The sequence below is a fragment of the Callithrix jacchus genome, chromosome 21 (genome assembly GCF_049354715.1).
Source record: "Callithrix jacchus isolate 240 chromosome 21, calJac240_pri, whole genome shotgun sequence".
Lineage (NCBI taxonomy): Eukaryota > Metazoa > Chordata > Mammalia > Primates > Cebidae > Callithrix > Callithrix jacchus.
The window spans coordinates 33,231,988-33,248,726 of NC_133522.1; the positions used below are offsets into that span (position 1 = coordinate 33,231,988).

The following is a 16,739-nucleotide window of genomic DNA, read 5'->3' on the forward strand; positions in this document are numbered from 1 at the left end:
CCAGTACCAGCCACTGCAAATGGTAAAGGCCAATGACACAATGAAGAAACTGTGTCAACTAACAGGCAAAACAACCAGCCAGTAACAAAATGGCAGGATCAAATTCACATATAACAATATTAATGTTAAATGTAAATAGCCTGAATGCCCCAGTCAAAAGACACAGACTAGCAAACTGGATAAAAAGTCAAGACCCATCAGTGTGCTGTGTTCAGGAGACCCATCTCATGTGCAAAGACACACATCGATCCAAAATAAAGGGATAGAAGAAGATTTACCAAGAAAATGGAGAGCAAAGAAAGAGCAGGGGTTGCCATCCTAGTCTTTGATAATGTCGTAAAAGAATCAATGCAACAAGAAGAGCTAGCTATCCTAAATATATATGCTCCCAACACAGGAGCACCCATACACATGAAGCAAGTTCTTAATGACCTACAGAGACATGAACTCCCACACAATAATTTTGGAAGACTTTAATACTCCACTGACTCTGAACATTCCATTTGAAAATGATACACCTTGCATCCATTTATTCTTTATTGGCTAAGCAATTCAAAGGGCCATATTTATCAAGTCTGGTAAGAAGCATGGCACATCATGCACCTTCTACCTTGAAGTGACATATGTGACTATCATATTTAATTGGCCAAAGCAAGTGTCAACACTACATTTCCACACTTAATATTAAAGAGGACAAGGAAGTGTAATTTGACTGCCTAGCTAGGAGAGGAGAATTAGATCCGTCATTGCACTATAAATTGATTAAAAATAAGTGTATCTTTGATTTTCAAGGCATTATTCCATTGTGTTTTATCATCCAGTAAACTTTGAGTGCCGTTGTTTTTTTGTGATCTGTGTACCCAGATGGGTAAGATTTTAGGATTGTCTTTTTATCTCTCGTGTTATAAAACTTTTGCAATATGACTCCGTGAATTTTTAAAAATTTATTTTATTTGTTATTAAGTAGGACTTTTAAGACTGAATGCATGCATCCTTCAATTCTGAATAGATTCTTAAATTACATCTTTGATAATTTTCTCTCCACATTTCTTTATTCTCTCATTCTAGAACTCATGCCAGCTTAAGTAAAAAAGAAATAGAGTTCTGAAAATCTTATATATGAGTTCAGAAAGCTGCAGCAGCTGAAGTGCCTGTAAACTCAGGTGAGTGACTAAGAAAAAATAAAACCTGTCTCACAGGTAGTTAAGTATCATAAAGAAGAAGTAAACAAATCAGCAGGCAGTATATCTTACAGCCGTCTTAGCAAATTCCATGATTCCATCTTCTTATCTCTCTGATCAAAATATTTTAATCCGAATTTTTCTATAATGGGAATAAAAACTGACAAATTATTTTTAAAAATAGAAAGAAAACAAGTTCTATTATTATATTGAAAATTATTGACATAAGAATGATACATGTTATACTTTAATTACTTATAAACACATAATCTAAGAATCATATTACATTATGTATTACCTATACCCTGTGTAAATTAAGATGATTTCAAGTGTAAGTAAAACCAAGTAATAATGACAGTAGATTAAAGTAAAAAGAAAATTGTTATAGGCTCAATGAGAAGTCCAGAAATGGAGGGGCCTAGAATTGTTTTGGAAGTTTTGCCATAACATCAAACAACACAGCTCCTTACAGTGTTTCATTTCACAATTATAAGGTTTATTTTTCTAATGGATATAAACCATTTATTGTAATAATATTATTTATATGGGTAGTAACAATAAGGTGACTTAAAATTATTACTATATTTTCTAGAGGTCAAAATTATAAACTTATGCCTGGGATCTTTACCCCAAACAAATATATAAGCCAATTTTGCTGAGGCATATATTATTCCAGACCAACAGAAGCCTAAATAAATACAAGGCTTTATCAGTACTTGGTTCTAAGATGTATGTGGGAAACAGAAATCTCCTTCATTTTCACCCCGCTTTTACTAATGACCAGTTGTAAGTTATAAGGTCTTCTTTAGCACCAGTAAGGGGGTGGTATTTGTCCCTTTGGGATCCAAGAGTTTGGACAAATGCGAACTAAAAGGTAACAGGTTCTGTACTCAACATCGAATGACTTGAAGAAGGTTCAGTTTCACTGTGTTCCAGGAATCACTGCGGTGAACAGAAGCCAAGTACAGTTGGACTGACATGAAAGAAATGCTATTCTTAGGGTAACTTAGCAGCAACAGTCAACATCCATGGAACCCAGAATGGAATAAAGTGTCAGAGATATGGTGGCCAAAGTTACAGAATGCATCTGCCAAGAAAAAAAAGAGGCAGTCTTTCATTTTTGTAAGGAGTGACTTTCACCACTTTTGCTTCTATTTGTTTACCAATAAAATGAAGGCAATTGTCCTTTAGCTTTTAATTTTGGAACTAAAAGAAGATGAATGAACTCATAAGACAAAACTAGATTAAGAATCACCACAGTAGAAAGGGATAATCCCAAGGTTAAATAATACGTTCTTCACATTTAAGGGCAATACTTCGTTTTATTAATGTATTTCTATACCAAAGGATGTTATATTTTGCCCATTTCCCTTTTACCAGGTACATGTGTGGACTTTTAAAATGGTATTGCCAGAGACTAGTTTATTACAAAGTTACTTGAGATATTGGCAGTTTTTTAGAAATCTGAAACCTATTTCAGAATATAAAATTGTCATAGTAGTGCAAAATAAGATTAAGGAACATGGATTTTTTTTACTTGCTTTTGCTATGAACTGGTAATGTATATTTTGGCAACTGTACACTCCTGAGTCCTTTTCAGCTGTAATGTATGGCTTTGGACCAGATGGCTCTAAACTCCAGTTTCAATAGCAATGGATGTGCTCAGGCTTCGTCTTGGTTCATATTCCACCAGGCAACACGTGTGTGCTGCACATTTAACTTTCCTCTTCAGCCTGGCATAAGCCATAGCTTTTGGGGAATAATGGAAGTAGCTAGTTTTACCTCACTCTTTTCTTCTTACTTCACATATTTTCATTTCTAGAATTATTTCATGCATTTCTAAATTTTGCTTCAACAAGTCGTGGCCAACCCTTCACCTGAAACAGCAGAGAGCACCCCACAGTAAATAAAAATCACATTTATACCCACCTGCTTATGCTGCAGCTGGCAGTTACCTACAAATGTCATCTTCTGCCATGAAGGTTGAACCACAGAGCCCAATATATAACTGGCTGACAGAAGTGCATAGGACCAAACAACAAAGCAAAAAAAACCCACCCAACACTTTCTCAGATGAGAAGAAACCAGCATAAGAATTCTGCCTCTAGAAAAATTTCAATGTTGTGACACAAAGTTTCACTCTAGCTCCCCAGCAATGATCCCTAGTCAAAATGGAGACACAGAGATAACAGATGGAGAGTTCAAAGCATGGATTGCAGGGAAACTCAACAAGATCCAAGGCAAGGTTGAAAATCAACACAAAAAACTTCCAAAACAATCCAGAAAATAAAAGAACAGGTAAACATTAAAAAAAAAATCAATTAGAGCTACTAAAACTGAAAAACTCACTTAGAAAATTTCAAAATATAATTGAAAGCTTTATCAGTGGACTAGACTAAGCAGAAGAAAGAATTTTTGAGGTTGAAAATAAGTCTTTTAAACTAACCCAAACAAAAAGAAATAAAAGAATTAAAAAATTAAACTGAGTCTTTGAGAAAGATGGGATTATGTAAAGTGACCAAACCTGTAAGTTACTGGTATTCCTGAGAGAGAAGCACAAAAAGTAAACAACCCAGAAAATATACTTGAAAGAATAATTCAAGAAAATTTCACTAATCTTGCTAGAAAGGTAGACATGCAAATACAGGAAATTCAGAGAACACCTCTGAGATACTGTACAAAATGAACATCACTAAGACATGTAGTCACTAGGCTGTCTAAAGTCAATCCTAAAAAAAAAAAATTAAAGGCAGCTAAAGAAAAAGGTAAGATCACATATAAAGCAACCCATACAGGCTAACAGCAGACCTCTCTGCAGAAACTCTACAAGCCAGACAGAGACTAGGGCCCTATTTTCAGCATTCTGAAGGGAAAGAAACTCCAACCAATAATTTCATAACCCACCAAAGCTTCATAAGTGGAGAATTAAATTATTTTTCAGACAAGAAATCACCAAAGAAATTCATTACAACTATATTAGCCTTATAAGAGACTCAAGGGAGTTCTAAACATGGAGATAAAAGACTTATATCTGTTTCCAGAAAACCACAGCTAAGTACGTAGGTCTTTTAAAGCATCTACACAATAGAAACTACAAAACAACCAGCTAACAACTTCATGGTAGAATAAAAACCTCACCTATAAATATTAACCTTGAATAATAATGATCAAATGCCCCATTTAAAATGCACAGAGTGTCAAGTTGAATAATAAAACAAGACATATGTGTCTACTGCCTTCAAGAAATAAATCTTTCACATAATGTAATCTATAGACTCAAAGTAAAGGGTTAGAGAAAGATCTATCATACAAACAGAAAACAACAAAAGAGCAGGGGTCACTGTTCTTGTATCAGATAAAATAGACTTTAAGCCAACAACAGTAACAAGGAACAAAGAAGGCACTGTATTATGAAAAATGTTCAATCTAACAAGATGACTTAACGACACAAAATATATGTGCACCTAACATTGGAGCACTTAGATTTACAAAACAAGTATTTCCAGAGCTACAAAAAGACTTAGAGAGCCACACAGTAATAGTGGGAGACTTCAATACTTCACTGACAGTGTTAGATCACTTAGGCAGAAAACTAACAAAGCTATTCTGGGCTTACATTTTACACCTGAACAATCGAAACTAATAAACATGTACAGAATACCCTACCCATCAACCATAGAATGTACCTTCTTCTCACCTGTTCATGAAACATATCCTAAGATTGATAGTATGCTCAACTGTGAAGCAAGTGTCAAATTAAAAAAAAGAAATCCAACACTTAATGTCTACAACCAGAAGTTAGATCTCAAATTAACAATCTAACATCATACCTGAAGGAACTAAAAAAAAGAGCAAACAAACCCTAGAGGTATTAGAGAAAAGAAATAACTGAAATCAGATCAGAACTGAAAAAAACTGAAACCCCCAAATCCATACAAAAGATCGATGAAACCAAATGCTGGTTATTTGAAAGGATAAACAAAACTGATAGACAGCTATCTAGATTAATGAAGGAAAAAAGAGAGATGAGCCAAATAAACAGAATCAAAAACAACAAAGGTGATATTACAACCAAGCCCACAGAAATAAAAAAGACTCCCAGAGACACCTCTATGCCCACAAACTAGTAAATCTAGAGAAAATAAAGAAATTTCAGGGAAAATGCAACCTCTCATGACCAAGTCAAGGAGAAATTGAAACCCTGGACAGGCCAGTGTCAAGTTACAAAATTGAATCAATAATATAAAACCTTTCTATCAAAAAGAGCTCTAGACCAGATGGATTCACAGCTGAATTCTAGCACATATACAAAGAGCTGGTGGTACCAATCCTATTGAAACTCTTCTGAAACACTAGTAAGAGAGACTCCTCCCTAAGTTATTCAATGAAGCCAGAATCACATTGATAGCAAAATCTGGCAAAGACAAAACAAAAAAAGAGAAATGTACAGGCCAATAGTCCCTGATGAACATAGATGAAAAATCTTCAACAAATTACAAGCAGACTAAATCCTTCAGCACATAAAAATTACTTCACTGTGATGAAGTAAGCTTGATTCCTGAGATGCCAGGCTGGTTCAACATGTGGAAATCAATAAATGTGATTCACCACACAAACAGAGATTTAAAAAATATTATTATGTAAATAGATGTAGAAAAACTTTTGATAAAATCTAACACCCCTTCATTATAAAAATCCTCAGTAATTAGGAATCATAGGAACATACCTCAAAATAATAAGAGCTTATATAACAAACCCACAACCTACATCATAGTGAAAAGGCAAAAGCTGGAAGAATTTTACTTAAGAACTGGAACAAGTGAAGGATGTTTGCTCTTACCAATCATATTCAACACAATACTGGAAGTCCTTGCCAGAGTGATTAGGCAAAAGATAGGAAAAAAGTCATCCTGATATAAAAGGTAGAAGTCAAACGATCTCTCTTCACTGATGATATAATTCTATATCAAGAAAATCCCAAAGACTCTACTAAAAGCCTCCTAGAACTGAAAAATGACTTCAGTAGAGTTTCAGGATCCAAATAAATGCAGAAAAATCAGTAGCATTTCTACACACCAATAATGTTCAAGCTCAGAGCCAAAACACAATTTCATTTACAATAGCTGAACACACACAAAATAAAATAACCAAGAAAACATATAACCAAGGTGGTGAAAAATAGCTACAAGGAAAACTACAAAACACTGCTGAAGGAAGCCAAAGATGATACAAACAAATGGAAAAAACATACTCATGGATTGGAAGAATCAATATAGTTAAAATGGCCATACTGCCCAAAGCAATCTACAGATTCAAGGTTATTTCTATCAAACTACCAGCATCATTTTTCATAGAATTGGAAAAAAATTCCAGAATTTATATGAAACAAAAAAGAGCCCAAATAGCCAAGATAATTCTAAGCAAGAAAAACGAAGATGGAGGCATCATACCCCCTGACTTCCAACAATACTTTAGGGCTACAGTAACACTAATAGCATGCGATTGGTACAAAAACAGACAAATAGACCAATGAACAGAATAAGAACCCATACATGAAGATGCACACCTATAAGCATCTGATCTTCAATGACATTGATAATAGGCAATGGGAAAATAACTCCTTATTGAATAAGTGGTGCTAGAATAACTGTCTAGCTATATGCAAAAGAATAAAACTTGACTCTTATCTTTCAAAATATACAAATATTAATACAAGATGAATTAAAGACTTAAATGTAAAACCAAAAACTATAAAATCCCAGAAGAAAATTTAGGAAATACCATTCTGAACATTGGTCTTGGCAAAGAATTCATGACTAAGACACCAGAAGCAATTGTAACAAAAACAAAAATAGATAAGTGGACCTAATTAAACTAAAGAACTTCTGCACAGCAAAAAAAAAAAAAAAAAAAAAAACAACAAAAACTATTGACAGAGTAAACAGACAACCTACAGAATGGGAGAAAATATTTGCAAACTATGCATCCTGCAAAGATCTTATATAAAAAAATCTATAAGGAACTTAAATCAATAAGCAAAAACAAAACAGTCCCATAAAAAAAGCAAAAGACATGAACAGATACATCTTGAAAGAAGACATAACATGTGGCCAAGAAATATATACAGAAATTCTCAACAGCTCTAATCATCAGAGAAAGACAAATCAAAACCTCAGTGAGATACTTACCATCTGACGGCAGTCTGAGTGGCTACTATTAAAAAGTCAAAAAATAACAGATGTTGGTCAAGCTGTGGAGAAAAGGAAATGTTCATACACTCTTGGTGGGAATGACAATTAATTTAGCCACTGTGGAAAGCAGTTTGGAGATTTCTCAAAGAACCAAAAACAGAACTTAAAACCACTGAACCTAGCAATCCCATTACTGGGTATATACTCAAAGGAAAATAAATGTTCTGCCAGAAAGACACATGCCTCAGATGTTCATTGTAACCCTATTTACAATAGCAAAGACATACATCAACATAGGTTCCCATCAACATTGGGCTGGATAAATGTGGTACATATATGTCATGGAATATTATACAGCTATAGAAAAAAATGAAAAATTTTTTTGCAGCAACATGGATGCAGCTGGAGACAATTATCCTGAGCAAATTAACCAAACACTGTATGTTCTCACTTACAAGTAGAGACTAAACATTGAGTGCACATGAACATAAAGATGGGAAAAACAGACACTTGGGACTATTTGAGGGGAAGGTGGGAAGAGGATGAATGTTGAAAAGTTACCTATCAGGCACTGTGCTCGCTGCCTAGGTGATGGGCTCATTCATACAGCAAACCTCAGTGACAAGCAATTTTCCCATGTAACAAACCTGAACGTGTATTCACTGAAACTAAAATATGAGTTGAAAAAAAATGTATGATGATTCTTAGAAATTCCCAGCAAACTCTTGGCTCTCTTGTTGGGTTTGTGAGCTACATCCAGTTTCTTTTTTACCTCTTTTACTTATTTTCTCTTTCTTCTCCAGAATGGTTTAGATGAACATATTCTATCACATCCTACTTGCTGCTTCTTTGGTGTTACACAATTTTTACATACATTAGACTGCATACAAAAGACATGTAAACATAGGTTCCTCAACTGTACACTTGTTCCATCATGTCCCAAATAAACTCATTTCTAAAAGCATTAACAAACTGGAATTTATCTGGAAGAGTGAATAGATGGTTCTCTGTTTTTCAAGTATAGTGACTTCTCCGGCACTGAGAAATGGGAACATCCAACAACCTCTGAGCTCATGATGGCTCACGCCACCATGGAAGCTGCTGCCATATTGTGTTGTCATCCGCAGCTTGGCATCACTTAATGGCTTCTTCATATCTCTCTCATTTTGTGGGCAAACTTCAGCAGTGGCTCAAGACACTCAACAGTTTGTATTCTACATATATTTACAATTGATATTTGTAGAACAAATATAAGAAATGAAACTTACCCCAAGGTTTTTGTGTATTTTGCTGGAGGCTTTTACTGTGATAAGCGCTTGGTGGACCAGCATCAAAAAAGGAAGCAGGTGTTTCATTTTTACTGATTGCTTATTTTGTGCAATGCAGCATAGAGAAATCAGGGAGATATGAGATATATGCATAAAGAGCTGATAATCTAATAGGAAATAACCATCTTATAAAAAATAAAAAGTACCTGTATTAGATAGAATAAGGCCCCCCCCACCTAGAGGTCCATATCATAATCACTGGGACCTATGAATATATCCTATTACATGGCAAGAAGAACTTAAGGTTGTAAATGAAATTAAGGTTGCTAATTAGCTGATCTTAAAACAGGGAGATTATTCTGGATTATTCTGCTGGGCCCCCCAGAAAAACATAAACCTCAGGGTTACGTAAAGTGAATAGGACTTGACCTGCTATTGCTGGCTTTAAAAATGGAGGAAGATACCATGATTGAAAGAATATGGCAGCCTCTAGATGCAGAAAAAAAGAGAAGGAATCAAGATTCTCCTCTAGCACTTCCAGGAAGAATGTAGTTCTGCCAACAGCTTCTTTTTAGCCCAGGGATACTCAAGCCAGATTTCCGACCTGCAGAACTAGAAAATAATAAATATGTTTTATTTCAAGCCACTAAATTTGTGGTGAGTTTTCACCACAGCAGTGAAAAACTACAATAGCATCATATGATTAGTGTCAATGAGAGGTTAAAACCAGCCAAAAGATGGAGAGACAATGTGTAAGTACTTTTTGGACTTAAAACCACTATTGAAATAGAAATCAACTCTTAACTGTAAAACATAACTGTAAAAACATAAAAACAACAACAAGGATAATAATCCTTATCTCATACAGTTGTAATCAACATTAAATATTTCCCTTTCTCTTATAATATAAAATAAGTATATAACAGGTCATGTGTATGTACGTTTTGTATATATATAAATAACCACATATTTATATATAAATATTTGATATATAATAAATATATATTAAAATTAATATATAATATAAATATATAAAAACAAGTAAATATGGATATATAAGTCATTATTCAATTAGGAAAGCAGAAATGTTCCACATAAATGTAATATTGAACACTAATGACACAGGCAATGGAAGAACTGAGAAGCCAAACAGGAAATGTTGAGACTCCCTGAAGATTAGCAAGAGCAGGAAGTCACCAGTGCCCCCAGGGCTAGAAGGGCAACAGGAGAAAGTGGCATTCCCAAACCCCAGATTCTGGGTCATCCCATGGGGGTCGTACCATGGAGGGTGCTGCTGTGAGGTGCAGACTGTGTACCAAGCAAGAACTGGAGTTTGAAAGGAGATTGCTGCTGTCCAAAAGAAAGAGGAGAATTGTCCTGTCTTCATCTTTCCTTCCATCATCTAATCTCACACCAGTGCCTCCCGCTGGTTGAATCCAGCAAGAAACCACCTGAAGTAAGTGCTTGGAAATGTAACTCTCCTGTCAAACAAAAGGCAGCAGGGGAAAGGAGGAAAATAAGACAGAAAAAAAGTTGGTATAAAAATAGTCCCTACATATTATTTTGTTGTGAGGATTAAGCTATCTAAATTGTGTGAAGCACTAATATGGCTCTCGTTAGCATGTGTTCGTTCAGTTGATGCTTGCTATTACTATTATTGCTTCAGCTTTAATTACACAATTAAAGCAATGAAATGAACTTCTCAAATAATCTAGGATTGTGAACCATTCTGAATGCTTTCCAATCTGTTATAGTTTCCTCTAGAGGGACATTATCATGTGCTGAACTTTATTAGGCAGCACAACATTGCTGAAGGGTACACCAGAGACAACTTGATGAATGAGATACAAAGTTAGCGTAATGTGACAAGTGCAAACAAATCTTCCCCTCACTCAACTCTATCATCTTACTTTGATCACATGTTGGTGAACTGTACAAATAACTTTTAAATTATCTTTTGAGAAAATTTAATAATCATGCTTGGGCTGTCTCCTGAGTTTATTTAAGAAACTTATCTACTATGTTGTCAGCATGGAAAACTTAATGTCTTGCCAAGTAAAATATTCTTGTAAGTCATTGGTAAAGTGTTGAATTTCTGTCTTGTTGCATGTCTGTGTTTAGTGTTTGCATTTAAAAGGACTCCTACATAGTCTTTAATTTCATTTCACTTTTCATCCTTTTTAAGACATCTACATCATGTCTGAGATTCTAGCTTATTTTAGGTCATGGAAAAATTCTTGTATGTGTATACTGAATAGACTCTCATGTTTATTCTTCTATATTTTTGCTGAGCTCTAGAACCATCTTTAGCTAGTCATTGGGGATTTCTGCTCAGTTTTCCAACAGTAAATCATGCTTACAAGGCAACACATCATTGTTAAGCACAAATCTTCTGCTTTTGATCATGGCACATGTTTGCCTGTGTAACAAACCTGCACATTCTGCACATGTATCCGGGAATGTAGAGGAAAAAGAAAAACCTGCTTTTGCTCCTGTAATTTATATCTTGGTGAACGAAATCATCTTCCCCTTCCCAAAATCAGAAATAAAGTCATAATAATGTCCCCACTCACTTTCCCTTTTTCTTTCTCTTGATGCCATCCAAACAGTCAGTACATTGTGAATCCACCCTGTTCAAAAGTCTCCAATCTACTTTATATTCTCATTTCCACAGCCACTGTCTTAGTTCACTCTCATGCCACCTGTTACTCAGCAGACTCCCTAAGACATTGATCTAATCTCCTTGTTTCCAACATGGCCCTTTTCCCATCTAGTCTCTACCGTACAATGAGAATATTTTCACAAACGCATGATTACGACTTTTCCAAATTTAAAAGTGTTTGCTTGTTTCCTATGGTTTCTAGTTAAATTTCAAAGTATTAGGCTAATATGCAATGCTGATTAAATTTGTCATTGATTAATTCTATAGAATTATGTTCTGTGTGTAATATTTATGGCAATAATATGAAATTACTTTTATTATTTTAAGTAGCATCCCTTCCTCAAGAATGCCTTTTCTGCAAGGGCCATCTTATTTAGATGCGTTTTTTTCCCTTGAAAATTCCTAGCACTGCAATCATCGGACAGTGCTTTCCTTGTTTCTATGTGTGTATGTCTTATTTATTTGACTATAAGCTATTTAGAGTGAGATACCATGCCTTCCTAGATTTTGGATTGCAAGTATCTCAAACTATGGTAACCAATATGGGAGTCCCTAGTCACAAGTCTGTTGAGAACTTGAGATGTGGCTCGCCCAAGGAGAAAGGTGATATGAGGGCAAACTACACACCAGATTTTGAAGACTCACTATGCAAAATTAAAAAATAAAACTTACTATTTTATATTTAATTACATGTTAAAATAGTATTTAGGGTATATTAGGTTAATGTTATTGCTAAGATTAATTTCATCTGTTCTTTTTGCTTTTTTATGGCTCCTAGAAAATTAAAATGGAAATACGTGGCTCACATTTGTGATTCTCATTCAATGTCTATGAGATGGCTGTCACAGAATAGAACAGGATCAAGAAGGATTCACAAGTAAAAACAGGCCTTTGAAGGAACACTCTGGAAAAAGTCTAGACATTTAAACAAGATCAAGACTGCAAACTAAAGTAGAAAAGAAAAAGAAAAATAGACCATATACCCAGCATTGCAGTTCAGATTGACTTGCCCAGGGAGGAACATCTGGAAGTTCACATAAGTATTTTGATTTTGTTTTTATTTTCTTGAGACAGAGTTTCGCTCTTGTTGCCTAGGATGGAATGCAACGGTGCAATCTTGGCCCACTGCACCTTGTCCACCTCCCGGGTTCAAGAGATTCTCCCACTTCAGCCTCCTAAGTAGCTGAGACTACAGGCACCCACCATCATACCCAGCTAATTTTTGTATTTTTAGTAGAGATGGGGTTCCACCATGTTGGCCAGGTTGATTTTGAACTCCTGACCTGAGGTGATCCACCCACCTCAGCCTCCCAAAGTGTAGGGATTACAGGTGTGAGCCACTGAGCCCAGTCACATAAGTTGTTTTAAGCTTATTTGTCTTGGAGATAAATCTGAATTTTGATTCTGAATCATGAGTATATGGGAAGGATTTTTGAAACAGGTGAATATGGGCTACTTAAACATGAGGGCTGAATGCATAAATGGTTCTGGAGCCCCTTAAAGACTCTTAAAAAGCAGCTGCCAAATACAGTTTTTGAAAAATAATGCACCCACAATGACAAATAGAAGGGGGTTTCAGATAGCAGTAATAATATTTTGTAAAAAGAAATCAGAGAGACAAATACTGAATAAGCAATATGTAAATAAAAGAATATCTCAAAGATATCATTAATATTCCAATAGGGAAAACGAAACATAAACCAAGAAATGTATCTTATGAAGTGCTTCATAAAATATAAAGAAGCTCTTGGAATCTGTTGACCCCAGGAGGCGGAGGTTACAGTGAGCTGAGGTTGTGCCATTGCACTCTAGCCTGGATGACAGAGCAAGATTCCATTTTTTTTAAAAAAGGAGCTCTTCGAGGTTAAAAACATGTTTATATAAATGAAAAACCAAGTGGAAGATAACATAGAAGATAGCTAGAAATCAGAGCAAATAGAGATAGGAAATTGAAGATAAGAAAATTAGATGATTAAATATATTTTAAAAATATATTCATTACTAAAGAACATGAGTTTTAAGCCAGGGATGGTGGCACATGCCTGTAATTCCAGCACTTCGGGAGGCTGAGGTGGGAGAATTGCTTGAGGCCAGGAGTTTGAGGCCAGCCTGGGTGACAAAGTGACACTCCGTTTCTACAAAACATTAAAAAAAATTAGCTGGGCTCAGTGGAACACATCTGTAGTCTCAGCTGCTTAGGAGGCAGGAGGCTGAAGAGGGAGGATCTCCTGAGTCCAACAGTTTGAGGTCTCAGTGAGCTGTGATTCTATCACTGTGCTGTAGCCTGGGTAACAGAAAGAAATCCTGCCTCTAAAAATAAATAAATAAAAATAACAGATTATTTTAAAAAAATGAACATTGTCCCATCTCTTCTTGGCCTTTTGGCTAATATCAAGTGTAAAATTAACATTGTCCCACATGTCTTACACAATAAATGCAAATAGGCCCAGACCAGGAAACATAATTAAAATTTTAGAGTAATGGAGGCAAAGAGAAGCCTCTAGAAGCTTCTAGAGAGAGTTTATGCAAAGAATAAGGCCATCATATTTCTTAGTAGAACACCAGAAACCTGAAGACACAGGAGAAATATTTTCACATTCTTAGTACAAATAATCTACAACAAAAGTGTTAAGCCAAATATCTAATGTTAATTTATGGATAAGGTAATTTAGGATATGCAAAAACTGAAAACTATGATTGTCTATGATCCTTTTACCTTTCTCAGGAGGTTGTGATCTATTAAAGTCAAGAAAAAAAAAAAAAAACAAGAAATAGGCAACTATTAGATGCAGCAGAAGAGAGAGGCAAAGTAAATTCCTAGGAAGATGGGAAAGAGGTATCAAGACCACAGCAAGCCTGGATTAACCAGCCCAAGTTAATCTAAGGCCCGAGGACCAGGAGTACTGATGGTGTAAGTCCCAGTCCAAGAGCAGGAGAAGGTGATGTCTCAGTTCACATAGTCCACAGAGAGAGCAAATTCTCCTTCCTCTGCCTTTTTGTTTTATTTCAGCCCCTCAACAGATCAGATGATGCTCATCCATACTTGGGAGGCCAACCTGCTTTACTCAGTCTGCTAATTCAAATCCTAATCTTACCTGGAAACATCCTCACAGACACACTCAGAAATAATGTTTAACTAAATATCCGGGCACCTTATGACCTATTCAAGTTGATACATATTTTTAACCATCACAGATACAAGTACAAAGTAATCCATTAAAAGAGTTTAATATGTCCTCTGGAGAGGACAAGAATAGTGAAAATGTTAAGCATCTACTTTTTCTCATAACCTGTCTTATAGAACTCTTTGAATTTAAAAAATGACTTAACTTGTATAAGTAAATATGCCTAATTAACAAAATATGTTTGCATGCAAGTCCAGAAGTACTGCACAATTAGAGCATATAGATAGTTAAATAACAAAAATATGTAAACGAAGACCAGTTTATCATACATATCAGTTCATGAAAAATCAAGCAGTCTCAACATAGTACTAGAAAACCCATTTTCAGATTTTAGGAAGAACCATGGTTCCACTCTCAAACTTCAGCTGGTTGGGTTCAAAACGTCTTTTTCAGTTTTTTTTAACACAATATTAATAACTAAATGTGGCTTATATGAAATTTTACAGGGTTTATAATTTGTACAAATTTTGATACATGGTATAATGTGAAATATGTCTTCACAATAACAAGGTAGGCCTATATAGAAGCCTGCTATAAGGCGCCTATTATCAAATAATACTAGAAAACATTATTGAAGATTTTGGAGGTGCATGGCATTGTCATAAACCACTGATTTTTACATTCTCTCATTCAATAACACCGCGAAGGCTGGACATGCTGCCTCACACCTGTAATCCCAGCACTTTGGGAGGCTGAGGCAGGCAGATCATGAGGTCAAGAAATTGAGACTATTCTGGCCAACATGGTAAAATCTCGTTTCTAATAAAAATACAAAAAAATTAGCTGGGCGTGGTGGTTTATATCTGTGCTCCCAGCTACTTGGTAGACTGAGGCAGAAGGATCACTTGAACTCAGGAAGCGGAGGTTGCAGTGAGCCGAGATTGCGCCACTGCACTCCAGCCTGGAGACAGAGCGAGACTCCATCCTAATAATAATAATAATAATAATCCCATGAAATAGAATGAGACTTGTTTATCATTGATAGGATACTAGAGCTCAAGAAATAAAATAATTTGCCCAAAGTCCTGCATGTGCTTTTGATCCCTGAGCTGAAAAGACTCTTCTAAATGTTTGGTGATTGTTTTCATGGTAATCATTTTAAGAGGTGTTACTTTATTGATACTGCTACTATTGCTAAATAATAAAAATGTATAAAATTTTCCATTCAGAAACATCTTTCCCATCATTCTTAAATATTTTCAGCTGGCAGATATGTTGGACTTTGAGAATGGATTTGATTTCACTTTAATATACAAAATTCAACTGGAGCAAAGTCTGCTAAACTAGTAATTAACTTGGAAAATATTGACTCTTTGGTCAAAAGCTGCATTCGTGAAAAAAGTGTGTTTTGTAATTAGTAAATTTGCTAGGAAGGCAGTTCCCAAAGAACTCCAAATATGTGGTATGTAGATGATGTCATAAAAGTGTGTACAGCTTTGCATAGCAATATTCTGAACGACATTTGAATGCATTTGTCTCTCTCTCTTTTCCTTCTCTCTCTCTCTAATTTATCTATCTATTCATTCATTCCCCTATACTTGTTAAAAATTCCATGCATTTGGGATGTGCCATCATACTTACCAAGAACTTGCATTAGGGGAATTTGTATGTATTTCTGGAGGATACGTCTTTTCTTCCCAGCTTCGGTCATTCTCACTTTGCCTTGCATTCCCTAGCACCCTGCCTTTATGTTGTACCATGTCCATAAATGCTTGCTGCTGGGAAGGAATCCACTATGAAAAAACATAAAAATATTTTACATTTTCCCAATAAAAATATCCTAAAATATTTGGAAATGGATTGTTGTTGTTTCTCCTTTTTCGTAAACATACCTAAAAAGGAGTGAAGTTGCATCCCAGAGGGTATTTCCCAGGAGCTGGGTCTTCTGCTTGCTTATAGCGTCCTCAGTTCTCCTTAAAAAGAAACGACTGCTACACTGCCAATTTGTAAAGAAGGGTGTTAGTTTTAAAATAGAATTCTTAGTCACTTTTGTTCAGAGTTTCCTGAGCTGTAGAGTGTTTAGATCATATGTTTTGCTTTAGCCTGTGTGATGGTTAATACTGTCAACTTGATTGGATTGAAAGACACAAAGTATTAATCCTGCATGTTTCTTTGAGGGTGTTGCCAAAATAGATTCATATTTGGGTCAGTGGGCTGGGCAAAACCGATTCACCCTTAATCTGGTGAGCAAAATATAATCAGCTATAATTAATTTTGTTGAATTTCTCCACAAAACAATGATTTTAAAAAAC

At 35.4% G+C, this 16,739-nt stretch overlaps 1 long non-coding RNA gene across 1 annotated transcript; it reads right to left on the reverse strand.

Annotated features, from left to right (window-relative positions):
• Positions 1 to 2,155: 2,155 nt before the first annotated feature.
• On the reverse strand, positions 2,156 to 16,403 carry LOC118149887 (uncharacterized). The gene is made up of 7 exons (XR_004737633.3): positions 16,320 to 16,403; positions 16,069 to 16,220; positions 9,921 to 10,121; positions 8,641 to 9,252; positions 7,370 to 7,394; positions 2,964 to 3,058; positions 2,156 to 2,268 (listed from the first exon to the last, which is right to left on the reverse strand). It is a non-coding gene; the product is annotated as an uncharacterized LOC118149887 (long non-coding RNA).
• Between the last annotated feature and the right edge of the window lie 336 nt (positions 16,404 to 16,739).